The 23,336-nt window shown below is 37.4% G+C and overlaps 1 protein-coding gene across 8 annotated transcripts in view; it reads right to left on the minus strand.

Moving 5' to 3' along the window:
• ARHGAP24 (Rho GTPase activating protein 24) overlaps positions 1–23,336 on the minus strand; it is a 1,035,233-nt gene that overhangs the window by 433,017 nt on the left and 578,880 nt on the right. Inside the window, exon 1 of one of the 8 annotated variants that reach the window (XM_053703391.1) lies at positions 5,351–5,572. The exons of the other annotated variants lie outside the window; for them this stretch is intronic. The gene's annotated coding sequence lies outside the window, so the exon portion shown is untranslated. Of the gene's footprint in view, positions 1–5,350; positions 5,573–23,336 lie in introns of those variants that run through there. 8 annotated transcript variants of the gene reach the window in all.

Genomic DNA, 23,336 nt, shown 5'->3' on the forward strand with positions numbered 1-23,336 from the left:
ATAACCCTTTAAGATAAAAGGGACACTGCAGTGTAAAATTGCTTTCCCGTTAAAGGGACAGTTTAGTCAAAATTAAACTTTCATGATTCAGATAGGGAATGCAATTTTAAACAACTTTTACTTTACTTTTATCATCAAATTTGCTTTTTTCTCTTGGCATTTTTCTTGAAAGCTAAACCTAAGTAGGTTTATAAGCTAATTTCTAATCCCTTGAAGGCCGCCTCTTATCTCAGTGCATTTTGATAGTTTTTCACAGTTAGACAGCACTAGTTCATGTGTGTCATATAGATAACATTGTGCTCACACCCATGGAGTTAATTATGAGTCAGCAGTGATTGTCTAAAATGTAAGTCTGTCAAAAGAACTGAAATAAGGGGGCAGTTTGCAGAGGCTTAGATACAAGGTAATCACAGAGATAAAAATGATATTAATAAATCAATGTTGGTTATGCAAAACTGGGGAATGGGTAATAAAGGGATTATCTATCTTTTTAAACAATAACAATTCTGGAGTAGACTGTCCATTTAATGTGTTTCCATTGACTTGCTATACCAGTTGCAGAGTAATAATAAATGTATAGGAAGTTGTTATTTTTTTTTTTTGTATTTTAACCCTTTAAGGACACAGTTTTCTGTTTGTTCAATTGTTTTATGACGGAAAAATTCCGTCATATGTCCTTGAGAGGTTAAAAAAGCTTAACCTTAACCCACTGTTCTCAAAAACATTCCCCATTCAAATCAGTATAGATCTTGGCTCTATATTTAGTTAAAGAACAAATTCTATAAGGAGATATTCTGCAGATTCAAAAGGTTAAACATCTTTCATTTAATACTGGAAATAAACAGTTTGGGGTCAATTTATCAAAGTGCGAGCGGACATGATACAATGTAGCATATCATGTCCGCCGCACATCGATAAATGCCGACAGCAAACGCTGTCGGCATTTATCATTACACAAGCAGTTCTTGTGAACTGCTTGTGCAATGCCAGCCCCTGCAGATTCCCGGCCAATCGGCTGCTAGCAGGGGGTGTCAATCAGCCCGATCGTATAGGATCGGGCGGATTGAAAAACGCAGCCTCAGAGGCAACGGACAAGTTATGGAGCAGTGTATCATGTCGGACAGACATTAGTAAATCAGCCCCAGAGTGTGCAATTTTAAGCAACTTTCCAGTTTTCTTTTAATTGACTTTTTAATGTTCTATGACAATTTAATTTATATATATATATATATATATATATATATATATATATATAGTGATGTTTAACATCACCAAGTATGGATAATACTAGTATGCATAAACTGCAGTAAAGCTACACATATTATACAACAGGATATCTATAGATACTAACTGGAAATCTTACTTTAAAGGGTTATAAAAGGCAAATATTATTAAGCTTTTATTGCATAGATTAATAGCTATTAAAATGTATTCAAACACCTTGCATTTTGTTTTTATGCAGTTTCCTGCAATATTTATTCTAAAATAGGAGGGTTTTCAATTCCACAGTGAGGCTAATTTGCATTAGCCAATCACGGTGGATAACCTGGGTTCTCTCTGACGCTAGTACATGTTCCCATGCCTGTGCATTTTATGTTTGAGACGCGGCTGTGTATTAAGTCAGTACATTATACACACACTGCGTGAAACACATATTGCTTTTCCTCTCAGGCACACACTCTACATAGCACACACTGGTCGGCACTCACACTGTACATAATACTGGATATGTGGTTGAGTGGAACCATAGCAACAGTCACCGGTTTCTACATGTTTACAACTGGAACGGCAGCTCTATAGTTATAAGCAGAGGGAAACAGACTTTGCATAGGGAGCGCTGCAGATGTAAGGTGATTATTACTTTCTCCAGGACAATGTGATGCCACAGGCTGCGGAGCTTTCTCTCGCTGCGCCTATAGTGAAGTGTCAAAGAGACACACTCCACATAATTTCAATTAATGGTAGTACATGAGGCGAGAGAAAAGAACCATAAAACATTTAGGGCCAGATTACGAGTTGGGGCAAAATTGCGCTTTTGTGAGTGTGATATTTGTGCTCCACTCACTGGTAATACCAGCGCACGCAAATGTGTTTGAAGTGAACTGCAATGCGAATGGGACGTCACGCATTGCATGAAAGCTTTGTGCTCACGAGAGCGCGCTTCCATAGGCTCCAATGGGAGCCTCGTTTTCATGCCAATAGTCACGGCAGAGAACCTAGGGCAGTGAAGGGGTTAAGTCGCTTAGCAATAGGCAGCAACTTGTAAGTATATATGTATATGAATATATACATATATATATTTGTGTTTATATATGTATATACACATATTAACACCTAAATATTTATATACTGTATATAAGCATATACTTATATATTTACTGGGAACACACAGTCCTCATAGACTGCAATATAAAGGAACTTTCAGTGCCGTTTTTTTTTCCCTAACACCCCACATCCGCTCACTTTATCCCCTTATAACTGCTTTGTGCAGTTAGTACAATTTTTTTTAAAGTTGCTCATAATTTTTATTTCAATCAATAAACAATACCTTTTATTTTGGGGGCAATTGGGGGACATTTTTTTAATTAACCAGATTGCTACTGCAAATGGTAGAGTTAACCAGCTACTCGTAATGGCTGGTTATTTAGCCCCTTAAGGACCAGGCACTTTAGACAAAAACTTCCCCAAAAGACCAGAGCATTTCTAGCGTTTTTGCCATCACTACATTTAAACAGAAATAGAGTATTTTTTTTATATTTACCTATAAAAACTATATATATATTTTTAGTAGACAACCCAAAGTATTGATCTAGGCCCATTTTGGTGTATTTCATGCCACCATTTCACCACCAAATGCGATCAAATAAAAAAATTGTTAACTTTTTCACAATTTTAGGTTTCTCACTGAAATGATTTACAAACAGCTTGTGCAATTATGGCACAAATGGTTGTAAATGCTTCTCTGGGATCCCCTCTGTTCAGAAATAGCAGACATATATGGCTTTGGCATTACTTTTGGGTAATTAGAAGGCCGCTAAATGCCGCTGCGCACCACACTTGTATTATGCCCAGCAGTGAAGGGGTTAATTTGGTAGCTTGTAGGGTTAATTTTAGCTTTAGTGTAGAGATCAGCCTCCCACCTGACACACCCCACCTCTTGATCCCTCCCTAAACCATCTCAAACAGCTCTCTTCCCTCCCCCACCCCCCAAAGGTCACCCCCATCTTAAGTACTGGCAGAAAGTCTGCCAGTAGAAAAATAAGGTTTTTTTTTTAACTTTTTTTTTTTTAATTTAATATTTTCTGCAGGGTAGTATCCCCTACCCCCCTTACATTCCAACTTCCCTGATTCCTCCCAAACAGCTCTCTAACACTCACCCTCTATCTATTAGCGGCCATCTTAGGTAGTGGCAGCTGTCTGCCAGTACCCAGCTGTCTGCCAGTAGTGGTAGCTGCTCCCCCTCCCAGATCCCTTTATTTTAAAATTACCCCACATATGATCCCCTCATTGCCCCTCCTCCTTCCTTCCCCCTCAATCACGCAGCTGGATTATTATTATTTTTTCCCAAGAAGTGTGGCCGAGCGGTTCCTCCCACTCCTGCTCCTCCAGCAATGGGCCACCCACCCGCCTCCCTTCTTATGTGTCCACCCACCAACTATCTGTCCCACCGCTGTCCGATGCAGAGAGGACCACAGAGTTGCCCTCTCTGCTTCGGTATCTCTGCAACTCTATTTCTGCAGTGCTCCACTCATGGGTTTATGGGCGCACAATAAATTAGAGATCCACTTGAAAACTTGCCCTTAAGGAGTGGCTCAATGCATGCGAGTAGCTCAATGCAAAGCGCGCATGCGAGGGTGAATGCTCATTAATATGCTAATTAATGCAAATGTTAGCTGGATTGCATGATGTTGTTGAGCCAAATTAAATTAAATGTTTAATAATGTTGGAGGCTTCATGGATGTAAGTTCTATTTGATCTATTAAACAATTTATATCAAACTATATGTTTTTTATGTTGTCTAAGAAACACAATTTTATATCCTTTAACATATTCAAATAGAAATATTAAAGGGACAGTCAACACTAACATTGTTATTGTTTAAAAAGATAGATAATGGAGCATATGTATCGAGCTTGATGCCCCGTGTTTCTGGCGAGCCTGTAGGCTCGCCAGAAACAGCAGTTATGAAGCAGCGGTCACAAAGGTCACAAAGACCGCTGCTCCATAACCTGTACGCCTGCTCTGAGCAGGCGGACAGACATTGCCGGAAATCAACCGGATCAAGTACGATCGGGTTGATTGACACCCCCCTGCTGGCGGCCTATTGGCCGCGAGTCTGCAGGGGGCGGAGTTGCACCAGCAGCTCTTGTGAGCTGCTGGTGCAATGCAGAATACGGCGAGCGGATTGCTCGCCGTATTCACGAGATCTGGCGGACCTGATCCGCAGTGTCGGATCAGGTCCGCCAACCCTTGATAAATAGGGGCCATAGCCTTTACTACCCATCCCCCAGCTTTGCACAGCCAACATTGTTATATTAATAAACTTTATAACATTTAAACCTCTAAATTTCTGCCTGTTTCTAAGCCACTACAGACGGCCTCTTATCACATTCTTTTTTATTTGCTTTTCACAACAGCAGACTGCTAGTTCATGTGGGCCATTTAGATAGCATTGAGCTCATACCTGTAGAATTATTTAAGAGTCTGAACAAAACAGCACTAATTGGCTAAAATGCAAGTCAATAGATAATAAATAAAAAGTCATGTGATCAGAGGTCTGTCAGAAGATGCTTAGATACAAGGTAATCACAGAGGTAAAAAGTATATTATTATAACTGTTGGGTATGCAAAACTGGGGAATGGTTAATAAAGGGATTATCAATCTTTTAAAACAATAATAATTCTGGTGTCGACTTTCCCTTTAACTAGTAATTGTTTAATGTTTAATTACATTTTGCAACTATGTCTAAATTGATGTATTATAATGATTGACATGTTTAGTATACCCTATCAAATATTAGATTGTGAGTGACGGTGACCCCATAGTAAACTAGGATAAGTAATCACCACTTACATGCTGTGGTGATTTAGATCATATCATTTTATGTTAAAGAATTTAAAAAACAAACAAAAATAATAATAATATTTAAAAAAAAAAAAAAAGATTTATAACAGCCCTTTACTATACTGCCATTAGACAAATGCAAAATATTGTAATTTCCACCAGGTACAGGTATAAATATACAATCAAATAATTTTAACAAACTCACTGTATTAAAAATACATTTTCAGATTAATTTTGTTTAAGTAGAAAACAATATAATGAGCTAGGGTCAAAATAAAGGTTTACCGCATCAGTCAATTATCAGCAGAATATTCCAAATTCCTATTCCGTCTAGTATTTTAATTTGTCTCTCAAGCGGTGTTTCATTCATGCAGAATCCACTTTTTAAATTCATACTGAAGATAATGAGCAAGAAGAAAGATGATTTGCAAGAGTGAGTCACACTATTATAATTGGTGATTTCCTGATATATATATATATAGAGCTGAAGGACGAAGTACTCTCTGGTCTTATCAAGTGTACAACACAATTTTATTTACAGTGACGTTTCGGGGTGTTCACCCCTTCATCAGACCGATGTCTAAGAGTGCTTTGTCCTTCAGCTCTATCTACTACTCTTAGCACCCTGGCATATGAAGCTTGTCAGTGGGAGTGCACCTATCTCTACATGTTTATATATATATATATATATATATATATATATATATAAATAATATATATATATATATAGTATATATACAGTATATATATATATATACAGTATATAGATAGATATTAATGATGAGAACCCCATTTTTGTTACGCAAATATAAATCATGAAACTTGGTTTCTCGTAAAAAACAAGGTCTCTGAGTCACAGGCTAAACAAAATGCCATTCCATTTATACGCTATGTACTCACCAGTAAGAATCTGTTTCAGCCATATGTTCAGTGTCTGCATACATTGCTATTTATAAATGTATTCTCTGCAGTTTCCATACAAACACATTTATCTTTGATAAATTAAACTGCAACTAACCCTGGAAGGGTAAAATTGAGTAATACTTTTTGTTTACTGACTATGTTTTCCCACAGTCATGGCTGCCCGGAGGATACAGTAAATTTATGGAATTTGCATGGCTTGATCAGAGCTTGACCATTTATGCTACTAGCTTATTGAATCCCACAAGTTAGATGTCCTCACTTAAAGTTAACTCATAAGAATTATTGTTTTATGCTGATTTATAAAATAGGTCTGTTTCCCAGTGTTATTAAAAAACATAAAAAACAATGAAAAAAACAATGAAATTCTGTCAGAAGATTTTATGAGTTTAACAGAACTATGCTCAGGAATTTCCTGTTTTTTTTTACTGTTTACATTTTTAATATAAACTTTTTCTAAATCCCTCAGAATTCTCTAGTTTTTAAATAATTATCTATTTTCATCTCCTGGCAAGGGATTGCTAGTGGTATTAATGTTTGCATAATATATTCATTTTCCAAATTTTTTTACATGACCTGAGAGAAACATTAAACTTTGTAATGTTTTTTTGACAATGTACATTAAAGGGACATGAAACCCAAAATATTTATTTCATTGTTCAATCAGAGCATGTCAATTTAAATAACTTTTATCTAATTTTATTTGTTCTCTTGGTATCCTTTGCAAAAAAGTATACCTAGGTAGGCTCATGAGTGACAATGTACTCTTGGGAGCTAGCTGATGATTAGAGGCTGCATATATATATAAATATATATATATATATATATATATATATATATATATATATCTTGTCATTGGCTCACCCTTTGTGTTCAGATAGCTCCCAGTAGCGCATTGTTGCTCCTTCAACAAAGGGTACCAAAAAGAATTAACAAATTAGTTCATAGACGTAAAATAGAAAGTTGTTTAAAAATTGTATGCTCTATCTGAATCATAAATAAGATATTAAAGTGTCAATACGTTTTACATTTTACTTCTATTATCTAATTTGCTCCATTCTCTTGGTATTCCTTGCTAAAATCTCCATTCTCTTGGAGCTCGATTTATCAAGCCCTTCTTCCCCCCTATGACTGCAGGTTTGCACAAGAGAACCTGCAGTCAGTATTTATCAAGCAGCTACTTCCCTACCCTGTTCTCCACCTCTTAGGTGGAGAATTTTAATCTCCCTTGTCTCTGCCGACCAGGGAGATTGAAAGCTCCTGCCCGTGCATGATTGGCTGTGCGCGATCAGGGGGTGGGGGTGCACGCAAGCACAAAGGAGCGCTCGTGTGCAATGTTAAATGCGGACAACAACAAATTGCTGCCCGCCAGAGGAGTAGCCAGGTTTTGCTCCCCCTGTACTCTACGGAATGATAAATGCAGCCCTTGGTATCCCTTCCAAGGTAAGTTCGGGAGCAGCAATATGCTACTGGGAGCTAAGTGCTGATTAGTGGTTGCACATATATGCCTCTTGTCATTGTCTCACCCAATGTGTTCAGTTATCTCCCAGTGGTGCATTGCTGCTCCTTCGACAAAGGATACCAAGAAATTAAAGGGACATGAAACCCACATTTTTTCTTTCATGATTTAGAAAGAGCATACAATTATAAACAACTTTCTAATTTACTTCTATCATCTAATTTGCTTCATTCTCTTGATATTCTTTGCTGAAAAGCATATCTAGATATGCTTAGTAGCTGCTGATTGGTAGCTGCACATAGCTGCCTCCTGTGATTGGTTCACCGTGTGCATTGCTCTTTCTTCATTAAAGTATATCTAAAGAATGAAGCAAATTAGGTAATAGAAGTAAATTGGAATGTTGTTTAAAATGATATTCTCTACCTTAATCATGAAAGAAAATGTTTGGGTATAGTGTCCCTTTAAGGCAAATTTGATATTAGATTTAAAATGGAAAGTTATAAATTAAATAATCTATATGAATCATAAAAAAGTGTTTCATTTACCTTTAATGCTTGCACATCAAAGTAAAGATTTTACACTGAATTGTGAATTACAGGCATAGGCCCCTATTTAAGAAAGTCTGGCGGACCTGATCCGACGCTCGCCGTATTCAGCATTGCACCAGCAGCTCACAAGAGCTGCTGGTGCAATACCGCCCCCTGCAGACTCGCGGCCAATGGGCCTCCAGCAGGGGGGTGTCAATCAACCCGATCGTACTCGATCGGGTTGATTTCCGGAAATGTCTGTCCGTCTGCTCAGAGCAGGCGGACAGGTTATGGAGCAGCGGTCTTTGTGACCCCTGCTTCATAACTGCTGTTTCTGGCGAGCCTACAGGCTCGCCAGAAACACGGGGCATCAAGCTCCATTTGGAGCTTGATAGATAGGCCCCATAGTCTGAAACGTATCTAAAAGAAAGAGGGAGAATTCCTTGAAGAGATACACAAAAAAAATAAAATAAAAATTACAGCTGTATTATGAATTATTATAAAAAATAAAAAGTTTTAATAAGTGTAAAACTTAATTTGAATGAAAAAAAAGATAGAGATGCACAAAACTCATGTTAATGGATCATATAAACAGATTAATTACAAAATATAAATAAAGTAAAATATAAGTATAAATTATAAAGAAGATATTAAAGGATTGATAAAGTCAAAATGTACTTCTATTATCTAATTTGCTCCATTCATTGCTGTTCCTTCATCAAAGGACACCAAGAGAATGAAGCAACCAAAGGGGTGGGAGAAGTTTCAGAATTGCAAAATTAACAAGTGCATAATAAAAACACAATACAATAACACCTACTCTGAATTTCAAATAAGCAGTAGATTTTATTCTGGCTAAATATTTCTTCCAATTTACCAGCCCCTTGTATCATGTGACAGATATAAGCCAATGACAGACTGGTGTACATATACTCTGTGAGCTTGTGCACATGCTCAGTAGAAGCTTGTTGCCCAGAAACTGTGAAAATAAAAAGACTGTGCAAAATTTGACCATGGAAGTAAATTGGAAAGTGTCTTAAAACTGCTTGCTCTAGCTGAAGTATAAAAGTTTATTTTGACTTGAGTGCCCCTTTAATAAATAGGTGTGTATATTAGACACCGGATCTGGTTTAAGTCATTGTGCTGCCTGGGTCCAAAAATAAAATGACTCTCTGTTCACTACAATCTAAACCCAACCTTAGTCATAGAAATATAGCATTTGACAGCAGATAAGAACCAAAAAGGCCCATCAAGTCTACCCATATTACGTTACTTTTTTCTTAGGATAGCCTTTTTGTTTACCACCTCAATTGGAAGTTTATTCCATAAATCTACCACCCTTTCTGTAAAAAAAATTGCTTCCTCACATAGCTCCTGAATCTGCTACCCTCTAACTTTAGATTGTGACCCCTTGTTTTGGTATCTTTTTTGTGGAAAATGCTTTCAGCTTCCACTTTATTAAGTCCCTTTGAAGGTTTCTATAATGTCACCTCTTTCCCTTTTCTCCTGTAAACTATATGTGTTTAGATCATAGAGTTTTTCTTTGTACAATTTATGTTTGAGACCATGTACCATTTTACTAGCTCTCCTATGGTCAGTTTCTAGTTTATTTATATCCTTTTAGAGATATGGTCTCCAGAACTGTACACAGTATCCCAGATGAGGCCTATCTAGTGATCTGTAAAGTAGCATAAGAACCTTGCTATTTCTACTACTAAAACTTCTCCCAATGCAATCAATTATTTGACTGGCCTTACCGGCTGCACTGCTGCATTGTCTACCAAACGTTAAATAATCTGAAATAATAATTCTCAACTCCCGTTTCTCTTCTGTTTCAGTCAATATTGTACCATTGAGACTGTAATTGGCCTTTGGGTTTTTAGAAAATATATGCATAATTGTGTTCTTGGTAATATTATTATATTAATATATTATATTAATATATTATATATTATATTATTAAATTTTAGATCCCATTTTTCTGCCCAGTCCTCCAGTTCTTTAATATAACTGCTCATTTGATCCACCCCTCCTGGATCTATCAACTCTGTTACAGTTTTTTTTTATTATCAGTAAACAAACACACCTTCCCCTGGAGCCCTCTTCCAATATCACTGATCATATTAAACAAAACAGGCCCAAGAACTGACCCTTGGGGAACACCACTAGTAACTGACTCTCATTTGAATGTACTTCATTAATTGAAGTCAGCAGTCTGAAAAGGTTAAAGTTCAGCAGACTGACGTTTCGCATGAGAGAAGAATGCAGATACCCAGCTGATTTACCTAATATGAAAATAATTTCTCTTAAAAATATATTAGTCTGAATATACTCTTGCTATTTCCCACAACCCTGACTAATGCCACTTGGGTATCATGGTCCCATCTGGTTTAATTATAGAGCCTGCTAGACAAACATACAAATTCTGGATGTTGAACATTATGCTTGTTACATCTAACTTTCATTCTTTCTTACTTTCCCATTATTCTGGTGAATAAAACATATTATTTTTAATTGACTTTGGCTGTCAATAAAATATACTGAGTTATTTTTGGGTACTGCAGTTTGAAATGTTTCACTTGTCTTTCACAGATTTGTCACCAATTATTAAACACAATAGCAGCTCAGAAGCCTTCTACCATTGCTGGTGATATGTGAAATGATTCATCTGGTGCTTTGATGTCATTCCATAGGTTTTGCCCAGATTAGCTCCCTTTGCTCTCAGGAGTAATAAAACAGTAGCATTAATCAGAGCAAATAAATTGACTCATCATGGGGGAACCTAGGTTTCAGAATAAGAAATGAGCATAACAGGATGTTGACTGGTAAGTGGCTCCTAAAGACAGTAGAAAACCACTTGCACACAGAGCTGTGCAATTTGCATCCTTCCTGTGGTTTGATCTCAACTAAATAACATTGTCATTTTTTTTATTTCTGTCCTTATTAACAATACTTCCCGTTGTTTATCCTTCACTGAAGTACTTGCTTTTAATAAGTAAGGAACACATCAAGGAAAAATCGACACAATAAAAAAAACAGTTTCTATGCATTCTTGAAAGATTATAGGTAGTGTGAACTCTTCATCTGACTGACAATTGCAATTAATTAGTCATTTCAGATTAGCCTACATTATTGATTTTCCTATTTACTACTTTAAAGGGGTAGTGTACTCACTCAAGCAGCAAATAAGAATTAATTGTATTTAAATTTGCATAATCAACAAATGCATTATAAAAAGATAATGCAATAACACTTTTACACTAGCAGGTTATTTTCGGACAAATTTCAGTTACTACTTTTTTACCTGCTCCCTATATCATGTGACAGCCGTCTGCCAATTACAAAACGCATATATGCTGTAAATTCTTGCACATGCGCAGTATTAATTGGCTCCTCATAAAGTGTGTATATAAAAAGTACACATTTTGATAAAGGAAAATATATTTTTTTAATATGCGCTCTCTGAATCATGAAAATTTAATTTTGACTTAGGAGAACCCTTTAAAAAAGGTCTGTACTCTCTCACCCCCACTGTGAAGTCCATTTCTTTTCAAGGCCTTTTGTTTACATAGCTTTCTAGTAACCATGATTGCAGTATTGACATTTTTAATATAGATGGAAGTTTCAACAGGAAAAGCAACTATTTCAAATGACAAATTAAAGGTAAAGGATATATTTCTAAACAATTTAATACATTTTAGCAGGTAAAATAGATCACTGGAAACACATTAAAGACACTGTTAATATTGCCATTTTATTTATTCATAGAATTTGCACCCTCTTTGTTTTATAGCAAGCTTTACCCTAGTAAATATGTATAGGTTTATAAGACCTGTAACTACAGGGAGTGCAGAATTATTAGGCAAGTTGTATTTTTGAGGATTAATTTTATTATTGAACAACAACCATGTTCTCAATGAACCCAAAAAACTCATTAATATCAAAGCTGAATATTTTTGGAAGTAGTTTTTAGTTTGTTTTTAGTTTTAGCTATTTTAGGGGGATATCTGTGTGTGCAGGTGACTATTACTGTGCATAATTATTAGGCAACTTAACAAAAAACAAATATATACCCATTTCAATTATTTATTTTTACCAGTGAAACCAATATAACATCTCAACATTCACAAATATACATTTCTGACATTCAAAAACAAAACAAAAACAAATCAGTGACCAATATAGCCACCTTTCTTTGCAAGGACACTCAAAAGCCTGCCATCCATGGATTCTGTCAGTGTTTTGATCTGTTCACCATCAACATTGCGTGCAGCAGCAACCACAGCCTCCCAGACACTGTTCAGAGAGGTGTACTGTTTTCCCTCCTTGTAAATCTCATATTTGATGATGGACCACAGGTTCTCAATGGGGTTCAGATCAGGTGAACAAGGAGGCCATGTCATTAGATTTTCTTCTTTTATACCCTTTCTTGCCAGCCACGCTGTGGAGTACTTGGACGCGTGTGATGGAGCATTGTCCTGCATGAAAATCATGTTTTTCTTGAAGGATGCAGACTTCTTCCTGTACCACTGCTTGAAGAAGGTGTCTTCCAGAAACTGGCAGTAGGACTGGGAGTTGAGCTTGACTCCATCCTCAACCCGAAAAGGCCCCACAAGCTCATCTTTGATGATACCAGCCCAAACCAGTACTCCACCTCCACCTTGCTGGCGTCTGAGTCGGGCTGGAGCTCTCTGCCCTTTACCAATCCAGCCACGGGCCCATCCATCTGGCCCATCAAGACTCACTCTCATTTCATCAGTCCATAAAACCTTAGAAAAATCAGTCTTGAGATATTTATTGGCCCAGTCTTGACGTTTCAGCTTGTGTGTCTTGTTCAGTGGTGGTCGTCTTTCAGCCTTTCTTACCTTGGCCATGTCTCTGAGTATTGCACACCTTGTGCTTTTGGGCACTCCAGTGATGTTGCAGCTCTGAAATATGGCCAAACTGGTGGCAAGTGGCATCTTGGCAGCTGCACGCTTGACTTTTCTCAGTTCATGGGCAGTTATTTTGCGCCTTGGTTTTTCCACACGCTTCTTGCGACCCTGTTGACTATTTTGAATGAAACGCTTGATTGTTCGATGATCACGCTTCAGAAGCTTTGCAATTTTAAGAGTGCTGCATCCCTCTGCAAGATATCTCACTATTTTTGACTTTTCTGAGCCTGTCAAGTCCTTCTTTTGACCCATTTTGCCAAAGGAAAGGAAGTTGCCTAATAATTATGCACACCTGATATAGGGTGTTGATGTCATTAGACCACACCCCTTCTCATTACAGAGATGCACATCACCTAATATGCTTAATTGGTAGTAGGCTTTCGAGCCTATACAGCTTGGAGTAAGACAACATGCATAAAGAGGATGATGTGGTCAAAATACTCATTTGCCTAATAATTCTGCACTCCCTGTATTTTAAATATTACAGTGTTTTTATGTGGGTATTTTGTTTCATATAAGTTCTAAATATTTGGAGATAATAGTGTACCTTAAAAGCTTTATTTTTGTACATTTTTGTAACTGCGGTTTAATACTGTTGCTGAACTGTTCCATTACCATTGCCAGGGGTTCCTGGATTAATTATCGTCCGCTAGCAGGGGGTGTCAATCAACCCGATCGTATTCTATCGGGTTGATTTCTGTCCGTGGCCGCAGAGCAGGCGGACAAGTTATGGGGCAGCGGTTTTTAGACCGCTGCTTCATAACTTGTGTTTCCAGCGAGCCTGAAGACTTGCGTGGAAACAGGGGCATCAACTCCATACAGAGCTTGATAAATCGGCCCCTAGAAGTAAATTGGATTTTTTTTTAAATTGTATACTCTATCTGAATCATGCATAAAGTTTGAAGCAAATAATTGTTTCTGAACAGGAAATGAATTTTGTTTTGTTAAGAATTCAGTGTGCACATAGACTGTAAATCCAAAACTTTAAATTCTGCCTGCAGCTAATCAACAAAAAATTATATTATAAAACAATATTCTTACTTAATGACAAATCTCTATTTTGGACATTGAATAATTAAATAAATTAAATAATGAAATACACCCACTAAAAAAAAAATCCTTCCCAAAACTTTATTATCAAAATCTACAGGACGTTAGTATGTATTTACATTAAAAACCAAGAAAATCTCCTGTTTAAACCCATCTCACCCAGTAATAGCAACTTTCTCCAGTTAATTTCTATAGTTATATAGTTAAATAACTAGAGGTTTTGTACTATGCTTTTTGTATAAAGCTAGCTAAAGGCAAACAAATATTGTTAGTGATAATTCAAATGCTCTCTGATCCTAGTTTACTTACCTCCCTTTGGGCCCTGCCAAAATATTGCCTCAAAAACTAGATACATGTTATAAAATGTTCTACTTATGAAATTTAAAGGGATATAAACAGTCTGTTTCATTGTTGTGATAAAAAAGCACTAATCAGTAGCTAATACTTAATAGAAATCATAGCAACATGTATTATACATCATTTAAAAGGATTTTACCTTTTTTTTTTAAACTTTATTTGTGCAGTGTTCATTACTTCCTGTCATGGCTCTACAAGGGGGCATGTGGTCTCTACAGGAAATCATATATAGCTTGATGTCATAAAACCTCTAGAGTAAGATTTAAATATTCAACAAAATAAAAAAACTGTTTGGATTCACACTTGCTGAGAAATATGCTGTCACCAGTATATGTTTAATAAGATGTATTGAGGTACAAAACTTGCTATTATTTCCAAAGATGTGGATGGCATCCAATGAGCCAATGAACAGGTTGGTGTATGATAGGCCAATATACCTGTAAAATGTATTATCTCAGAAGCTTCTTTAAACAAATAATATAAACAAACATTCTATACAAACATCTTTTCAAATTTTCACAGACCTTTCTACACTACTTTCATTGCATTGTTCTTATTGTATAAATATTCTTCTAAAATTTGTGATATCTCCAACTGACTGAATTGTCTTGGCCTAGAATTTTTGGCCTGGACTGTCCTTTGTAGACAAGATCAGAAATGTTTTCCTATATGAAAAGCACAATTGGGTTAAAAGAGGCTTCTCGCCATTGGTAACTTGCCATAGTACCAGTCTATGGGTTCGAGCATGTCATCGGGGGGACAAGGTGGAGCTAGGGGAGCCTGGGCAAAGTGGTGGTGGAAATGATCACTATTGGGCGGCACATGGGTGGGCCAGCCATCATAAGTATTAATTTGTTTCCTTTAATTTTTTTAAGGGTTAATACTTATCTTTTGTACGCTAGAGAGTGAGCTAACCCAATCTGCTTCTTGCCAGAGTCCTGGCTTAGCGCAGTCAGCTCCCAGGACCTGCACTAAAGTAAAAGTGTGTTAAGCTTGCTGTTAGCACAGGATGGGCCCTGGCAAGAAGAAGATGCAAAAGGTAAGTATAAAGCTACAATTAATTAAACTCATACCATGTGTGTATATAATGCTCAAGCATGTTTTGCTCAAACCTGGTGTAATAGACCTTTTTCACAGCAGTCTTTTTGACATGAAATAGTAAAACAAATACAGGTTTTAGCAATGTCATTAATTAGGGTTCCATTCCATTTAGGTTAGTGAGAGCCAGGTTCCTGCTATTGCTCAAGTGTAAGTGGAGGTCACACAAAATACTTGACACTTTAGCCTATAGAAGCAGTTTTTCAGTTTTTTTTAATACTGCATACAAGTATTTCCTGGTTGTATTCTAATAAAGAGACAGAGAAATATTTAAATATGTTTATTATACCATTGCTAAAACAACAACTCTAATCGTGGCCTAAGACTTTTGCACAGTACTATATATATACAGCAGATTTTTTGGTGTGTTTATGGGAATTTGTGCTCATTCAGCTATAAAAGCATTTGTGAGGTTGGACAAGAAGGCTTGCAATTGGTGTTCTTGCTTGCCATTGGGGTTCTTGCTTGTCTTTGGTGTTGAATGGGTTTGAGGTCAGGGATCTATGCAGGCCACACGAGTTCTTCCGCACTAAACAAAACTTGGCACTGCGCATGTTGATTTGACGCTTGTGTACAGCTGCTTGGCCATGGAATCCCATTTCAGGAAGCTCCCGACACATAGTTTTTGTGCTGATGTTGCTTCCAGTGGGAAATTGGGACTCTGTAGTGAGTGATGCAACAGATAATAGGCATTTTTATGTGCTATACTCTATAGCCTCGTTCTGTGAGTTTGGGTGGTCTATCACTTCTTGGATGGGCTTTTATTTCTCCTATACGTTTTCCACTTACAAACAAAAAGAATTACTGTTGACTTGGGCAGATCTAGTAGGGGAGAAATTTCATGAACGTACTAGTACACTTTTAAAATCACTGAGCTCTTCGGTACGACCCATTGTACTGCTTATCTATGGAGATTTCATGGCAGTTAGGTTGCAATACCTCATAAACTCAATAATAAGATTTTATATAGATAGATAGATAGATAGATAGATAGATAGATATGCGCACACACACACACAAAACCCAGAAGTAGTAATTGTAAGGGAATTACTGTTGTGTTACTATCAGAAGGAGAGTAAAACACTGTGTCTCATGAGTGTATAATTAATAGAAAGGAGTTATATTTAAGAAAACATTTTTTAGTCTCTACTGCCTATCTAAGCTTCACATATTGATCACCTGTAGTTCACTACAATACTGTATATGTTCCCATCTCCAGCCATAATACATCCTGTGCAAATATCAAAGGATTGATGTTTCTCTGACAGTAAATTCCAAAGTACTCGGCTGTACATTGAAGATTATTCAGGTACCAGTATGACTTCAAGATAAATAGCATATGGTCATCTAGTAATAACATAATCAGTGGAAAATATTAAAGAACACCAAACACACCAGTAAAATGATTAGGTTACAAAAATATCACTGATCTAGGTTAGAGTGAGATAGACCTTGAACACAACTGGATATATGATAAGGTAAGGTCAATTATAATTAAACATAGTATTGTGATTTAAATGGCCATTAAATCGTCTCCTTATATTAGCAAATAAGCACTGCATTTCATAACATCTGCATACAAAATAAATGTTTTTAAATTAATTTAAAAATTGGATTTTGTTACTATTCTTTGCAGTCAAAAGACATAACCCTTAAAAATATCTTGAGATTTGTTTATCTTATATCCTTGGTGGTAGCTATCTAGGAACAGATATAATGGAGTTTCTATACTGATTCACTTATAGCATGTTGCAGTGTTGCATTCTGAAAAACCTAGTACACATTCCATCATTTCTGAGTGTGGTATAAAAAAAATCCATGGTTAAAATAAATCATTACAGTACATTACAAAATTAAACAATGCATGAGCAATTATGCTTTTTGAATTTAAAGATTGCATCACTGTCGTTCTTTTCCTTTTCTGTATTTCCATGTCTGCTTTTTACAACTATTGATCAGAACCTTATCTAAAAAGTCAGACTTTTGGGAAGAATGATTTTTATTACCTACACCTGGTGAACCAGATAGAAGGTGCAATATCTTCTCAGCAGAGTGATCTTTATGGGTCAAGCTTTCAACATAGAGTGACAGAAGACAGTGTCCTCTATCAAAGCACAGACCTGAGGTCAGTTAAAGTTGATATCTCAAGAAATATTTTAATCACTTTTATGTTACTCGATGACCAAATATAACAGATATATTTACAAATACATGATACAGGAAAATGCCACAGATAGTCACTGACCCCTGACTATAGCACCATACATATATGTCAAGATTTTCTTCTACTGAGCATGCTCAAAATACATATACTGTTGCCTAAAGGTAGAGAGAAAGTGCTGCAATATATACATGTATACATAGGGTAAGTTTTTCATAAAAATGAGAACAAATATATTTAAATGGCTGCACTCAAAAGGAATCTGAAGTGATGCACTAACTTCTACTGTAAAATAAAATGCTTTGTTCCGTTAGAACATTTAGAACTTTATTTTCTGTTTACCCCTGATTGCCTCAACAGTTATATTTTGATTTGGAACAGGTATATAACATTGTGTGTTTAAGATCATTGATTTTGTTAATAACAGACTTTGGCCCCAAGTTATCAAGGTCTGTCGGACCTGATCCGACAGTGCGGATCAGGTCCGACAGACCTCGCTGAATACGGCGAGCAATACGCTTGCCGTATTCAGCATTGCACCAGCAGCTCACAAGAGCTGCTGGTGCAACGCCGCCCCCTGCAGACTCGCGGCTAATAGGCCGCCAGCAGGAGGGTGTCAATCAACCCAATCGTACTTGATCGGGTTGATTTCCGGCGATGTCTGTCCGCCTGCTCAGAGCAGGCGGACAGGTTATGGAGCAGCGGTCTTTGTGACCGCTGCTTCATAACTGCTGTTTCTGGCGAGCCTGCAGGCTCGCCAGAAACGCGGGGCATCAAGCTCCATACGGAGCTTGATAAATATGCCCCCATTTATTTTACTAGACTAATTCATTCATGCAGTGTCGTTAGTATCGTTAGTAGCTATTTTCAGAGCTGGATTTCTTCTTGTGAAGTATGACATAATAAGATCTGGGCAAATCCAGATCTTAGTGTGTTGCATTTACAAAAGAAAAAATCCGGCTCCAAAAACAGTCGTGGCCACCCTGTTCAACATTCTGATATTAACGGCATACATCAATGCACGTGTCTAATTTTTACACTGAAATTAACCATTTACCATTTTTTAAACTGACCCTTGAAAGTGAATGCATCAGTCCAATATTCCTTTTCTTAGCATAAATTGTATGAAAAATGCTCAGTAGTGTATTTCAGCATGATGCACTAATCCTATATAATAAAAGGCCAGGAATGTTTGTCTGAAGCTGTCATGCACAATAGAGACTGCACGAGGACAAACATACCTGACCATCAGGAAGGATCAGTCAGTGAGGATAAGACAGCAGAGAGGGTGGGTGGGAGCGGGTGTGACGGGGGCGAGGCCAATGGGAACGGCAGTGGTGGAGAAATGGTCAGGCAGGTGCGGGCGTGACAGGGACATGGCGTGACAGGGACATGGCCTTACAGGAGCAGCCGTGGCCGGGGGGAAACGCTGCACTTCAGAAAATGGCCCGTGTACACGGGCTTTAGGACTAGTTCTCTTATAATTCGTTATGATCCAAGTCATCAAATTGCTCATGGATGCCATAATACTAACTCAGTATACTATACGGCATCTTTATTCATCGATGCTGACCACAGAAAAAAAGGCTCACTATACATCAAACTAATAGGCCATTGTTTAACATATTTGTCTCAAGTCATTTCTTCTTATTAATTTGTTCAACTTATTTCATACATATGTCATTACAGATAAATTATATTACTTATTAGTTAGAATGTAAATATGCATCACTAAATGACGGTACTGTACACTGTCACCTGTATTGCTAAATTCAGCCAAGCAGTCCACTGATCAGTATACCCCAGAGGAACAGGAAACAGACATGGTATTGTACAGGCACGCAAAAGCTTGCAATAAATGTAAAATACTCACGGAGTAAAAGGGTAAATAGTTCCTTATTTATCCACTTTTACTCCAAGGAACAATTTTCACTTTCTCTATATTATTTTATTTAGTACGGCTGTACTATACCATGTCTGTTCCCTGTTCTTCTGAGGTATACTAACCAGTGAATGACTCGGGTGACATTCCAGAGTACAAGCTCCATTCTCTAAAAGAGATGGTGCCGCCATTTCTAGAAATCCTTTTGTGTACAAGGAATGACTGAGGCAGGCAGCATCCTTCATTATAGGGAAGTTAAAATTACATTGTATTACACTTCTTCTATCTAATTTGCATCACTAAATGACACAACAATACAATTTGCAATTTTTTGAAGTTATACAAAACCTTTTTGTTCACCACATCGTGCACAAATTCCAGGACCATTTTTCGAAAACATTCTTTTTTTATTTTTTTTATTTATATATTTTATTGAGGACATATAACGGTAGGTTCACAATACATGAAGCAAAGCAATAAAAAAAAACATATATAGTACATCAAATATTTGCATCCTACTGGAAAAATAAACATTGTGTAAATCACGCTACAGACCTCCTTTTTCTTTTTTATAGAACAAAAATAGCTCCCTAATTACTAGGAAGTAAAGACCGGAGCAGTACACAGCCAATTAAGCTTTACAGCCCATTAACAACAGGCCAGTTGCGCAAATCACTTTTAAAATAAATGGAGAAGTGGGCAGACTTACTTGGTAGGAAGTAGGAGAATCTGATGCGTATAAGTACTAACTCAAAATAAATTGTCAGTGATTATTAGAGTAAGGTTTTCATCTCTCACAAAACTATCTTTACACTTTGCTGCCAAGCGAGCCTGCTATTATACATGTGGGGCTTTCCGTTAAACAATTAAAATGTATTTTCAACTGGAGGCTAGCTCTATAACATTGTGCAACCTTCCGGCATGTTGGAGATGTAGTGTAGATGTCAATAATAGGTTACCCAGGACTCAGTTACAGTAAAATTAGAAGCCCTCTAAAGTTAGCTTGTATAGTAAAGGATCTGTGGCTTGATTAAATGTAAGACTCATCTGCAACCTCGGCTGCCAGTCACAAGATGAGCCCCAATTCTATAGCAGTAGTTATAGAACCTTTCTGTGTACGTGTGTACAATATATTTATGGAGGGCTTAATATAAATGCAAGAAAAAGATACACCCTTAGTGATTACATATCTTTCATGGGGAAAGCAATAATACATATGTTTAAAGTATACCCTCAGCGATACAAAACTTATGTGGGTGAAGAATACAAAAACTCTAGCAAAGTCAAGATTGACAAACATGAGGCTAACAGCTACTACAACAATCATTATTTCACGCTAGAAACAGAACATTATGTAAAACCTGAGAACTGTAACAGTGCCAAGACTTTTATAATAACTGAAGTCAGGGTATATTAAGTTTATTACTTTCACTCTATCCACACGAGGAAGATTTCAGCTCAATCATTCTCTCTCGCAAAAAGTTCTCCACTGAATCTCCCTGGAACCGCAAACCAGTATCCGCATGGTGAAGAAGCTTATCAGGATTCTTTACAGTGTAGGGTGTTTGAGTCCTGGATAATCTCTCACTCGAGATCTGGGTTTGCAATGCGGCAGACAAGCTGGCCTGGTGCCTGAAATCTAGGTTGTGGTTCTGTGGCCTGTTGTCTGCACATAAGATCATAGACTCCAATCTCCTCATTTTCCAAAAGTTCCCCTCATAGTCCCCGAGCTGAACACCATGAGAGTCCCATCTTGGCGACCATACCTGTCGTTTGAGAAGCTTTGATACTGATGTCGTGTATGGCTGTGTGGAATTCACCTTCGCCTTAGTAGTTGTCGTGGCTTCTGCGGGAGTCGTGACTATACATTGATCCGGTTCAGCTGTGGGGGCCATTTTAGAAAACTTGAGATCTCTTTTTCTCCTTAGTTTTATTAAAGGATACGATGGATATGAGACTTTATTCAATTGACGGTCATACCCTCCTCTGTTGCTAGGCTTATATGCTTGCATTGACACCATTCCTATTATGCTTTGCTCCGCGCCCTCTTTCAATGATAGTTGCGCTTCTATACTGTCTGCTAGCCGATGCGACGACGGCACGTCACTGTAACTCTGCTGCCCAATTTTCTCCGCCAGAACCTGTAAGTCCCTTTCTGATGGTGCTTTTTCAATTAGAATTTGAAACATTCCCTCCAGTTTTTTAAAGGAATTGTCCATGTTATCAATTATGGTATCGTACCACATGGCTGTCATTAGCTGTCGTTATCTACTGTGATATTGCGCCAATGCGATAAAATATGCTGAAATAGAGTTCAGTGACCGATGTCTACACAGTGTCGTTTAGCTGGTCTGTCCCTTGGCTATGTCCAGCTCCGGTCAAGTAACCCCAGTTTCCCAGGGGAGTAGCGCTGCCTGTTAATAATGCCGCCGCACCAGGCCTCAATCGTCCAGTCCCGGCTCCTGGATCATAAACACAGCCCAGTTGGGGATAAGTAGGGGTGGTATATGTTAACAATTACAAAGCCAGTTGTAAATTGTTCTATGTGCTGTAAATCGATGATGATAACCAGCGGATTATCATACTATCCCCTGGAGCACAAGAGAAATGCGACCGGTTAGAGCCGCTGCTTGGACACGCCCCCTTCGAAAACATTCTTGATAACTTTAGTGATCTAGATATATGTATATAATGTTTTCTTTCAATCCACTTTAAACCCTAAACAACCATTAGCAGACCCTAAACTAAATCAAACACCCTTATGTGACTCCCGACTTCTGTAACCCCACAGCCTCTCCTATTGCTAAACTTCCCTTCCTCATCAAAATTTACCATTGTACACTAAATCTATCCCTCCTACATTGTTATCCACACTTGTTGCAAGTAACCCCATCAACACTCACAACAAAACAACTAAATTACCATCTTTAGAAAAAAATCTTTACTTGAAATAAAAGTTAACTAAACGACTGTTTAATTTTCAGACACCCTCAGTTTTAACAGTTCTCCTTATCCCTGGTTGGTTAACCTGATAAATAAATATTTTTTTTTTATATAAATAGAGGCGGAAATACCTAAGAAGATGCAAAGGATGTTCAGGATCAAGAAGAAAATAATATTTAAGGGGTGATATTTAACAGGAGGAGGGGGTACCAATGGAAGGGATGATGGAGGAGGGTGTTTAAAGTTACATTTTTTTATGGTGGATTGTGATGAAGATAGGAGCAGTGGGGAATGAATTAGACATTATGTGCTAGATTACAAGTGGAGAACTAAATGACTGTGCTCCCACAAATGGGCAAATTTGCCTATTTGCAGGAGTGCAATAATTAACCAGCCATTACAAGTGGCTGCTTATTGCCACTGCGACCTCGCGGTAGTAATTAGCACTCCAAAAATTAACCAGAGATCCAATCTCTGGTTAATTTTCTAAAAGTGCCCCAAATACCCTCAAAATAGAGGGCATTATAGTTTTTTATTTTACATTTTTTAAATAAAAAGAACTGCACCAGGCAGGTTTGGGGCTTTAAAGTTGGTGGGAGTGTTGTGTTAGAAAAAAAACTGCACTGAAAAGTGCCTTTACTTTGCATTTTATGGGAACTGTGTGTTCTCATACACCACAATGTAAATATATATATATATATAAATATATATGATTATATACATATATATGTATGTGTTAATATGTGTATATACACATATTAACACATAAATATATATGTATATCAGCATTTACATATATTTTCACTAAGTGCTGCCCACCACTGCGCTACTTACCTCTTCGCTGCGCGAGGTTCTGATGCTGTCTGTGACAGCATCAGAATGAGGCTCCCATAGAAGCCTATGGAAGCATGATCTCGTGAGCGCAATTCTTCCCAGCAA

Source organism: Bombina bombina, chromosome 2, assembly GCF_027579735.1.
Source record: "Bombina bombina isolate aBomBom1 chromosome 2, aBomBom1.pri, whole genome shotgun sequence".
Classification (NCBI taxonomy): Eukaryota; Metazoa; Chordata; class Amphibia; order Anura; family Bombinatoridae; genus Bombina; species Bombina bombina.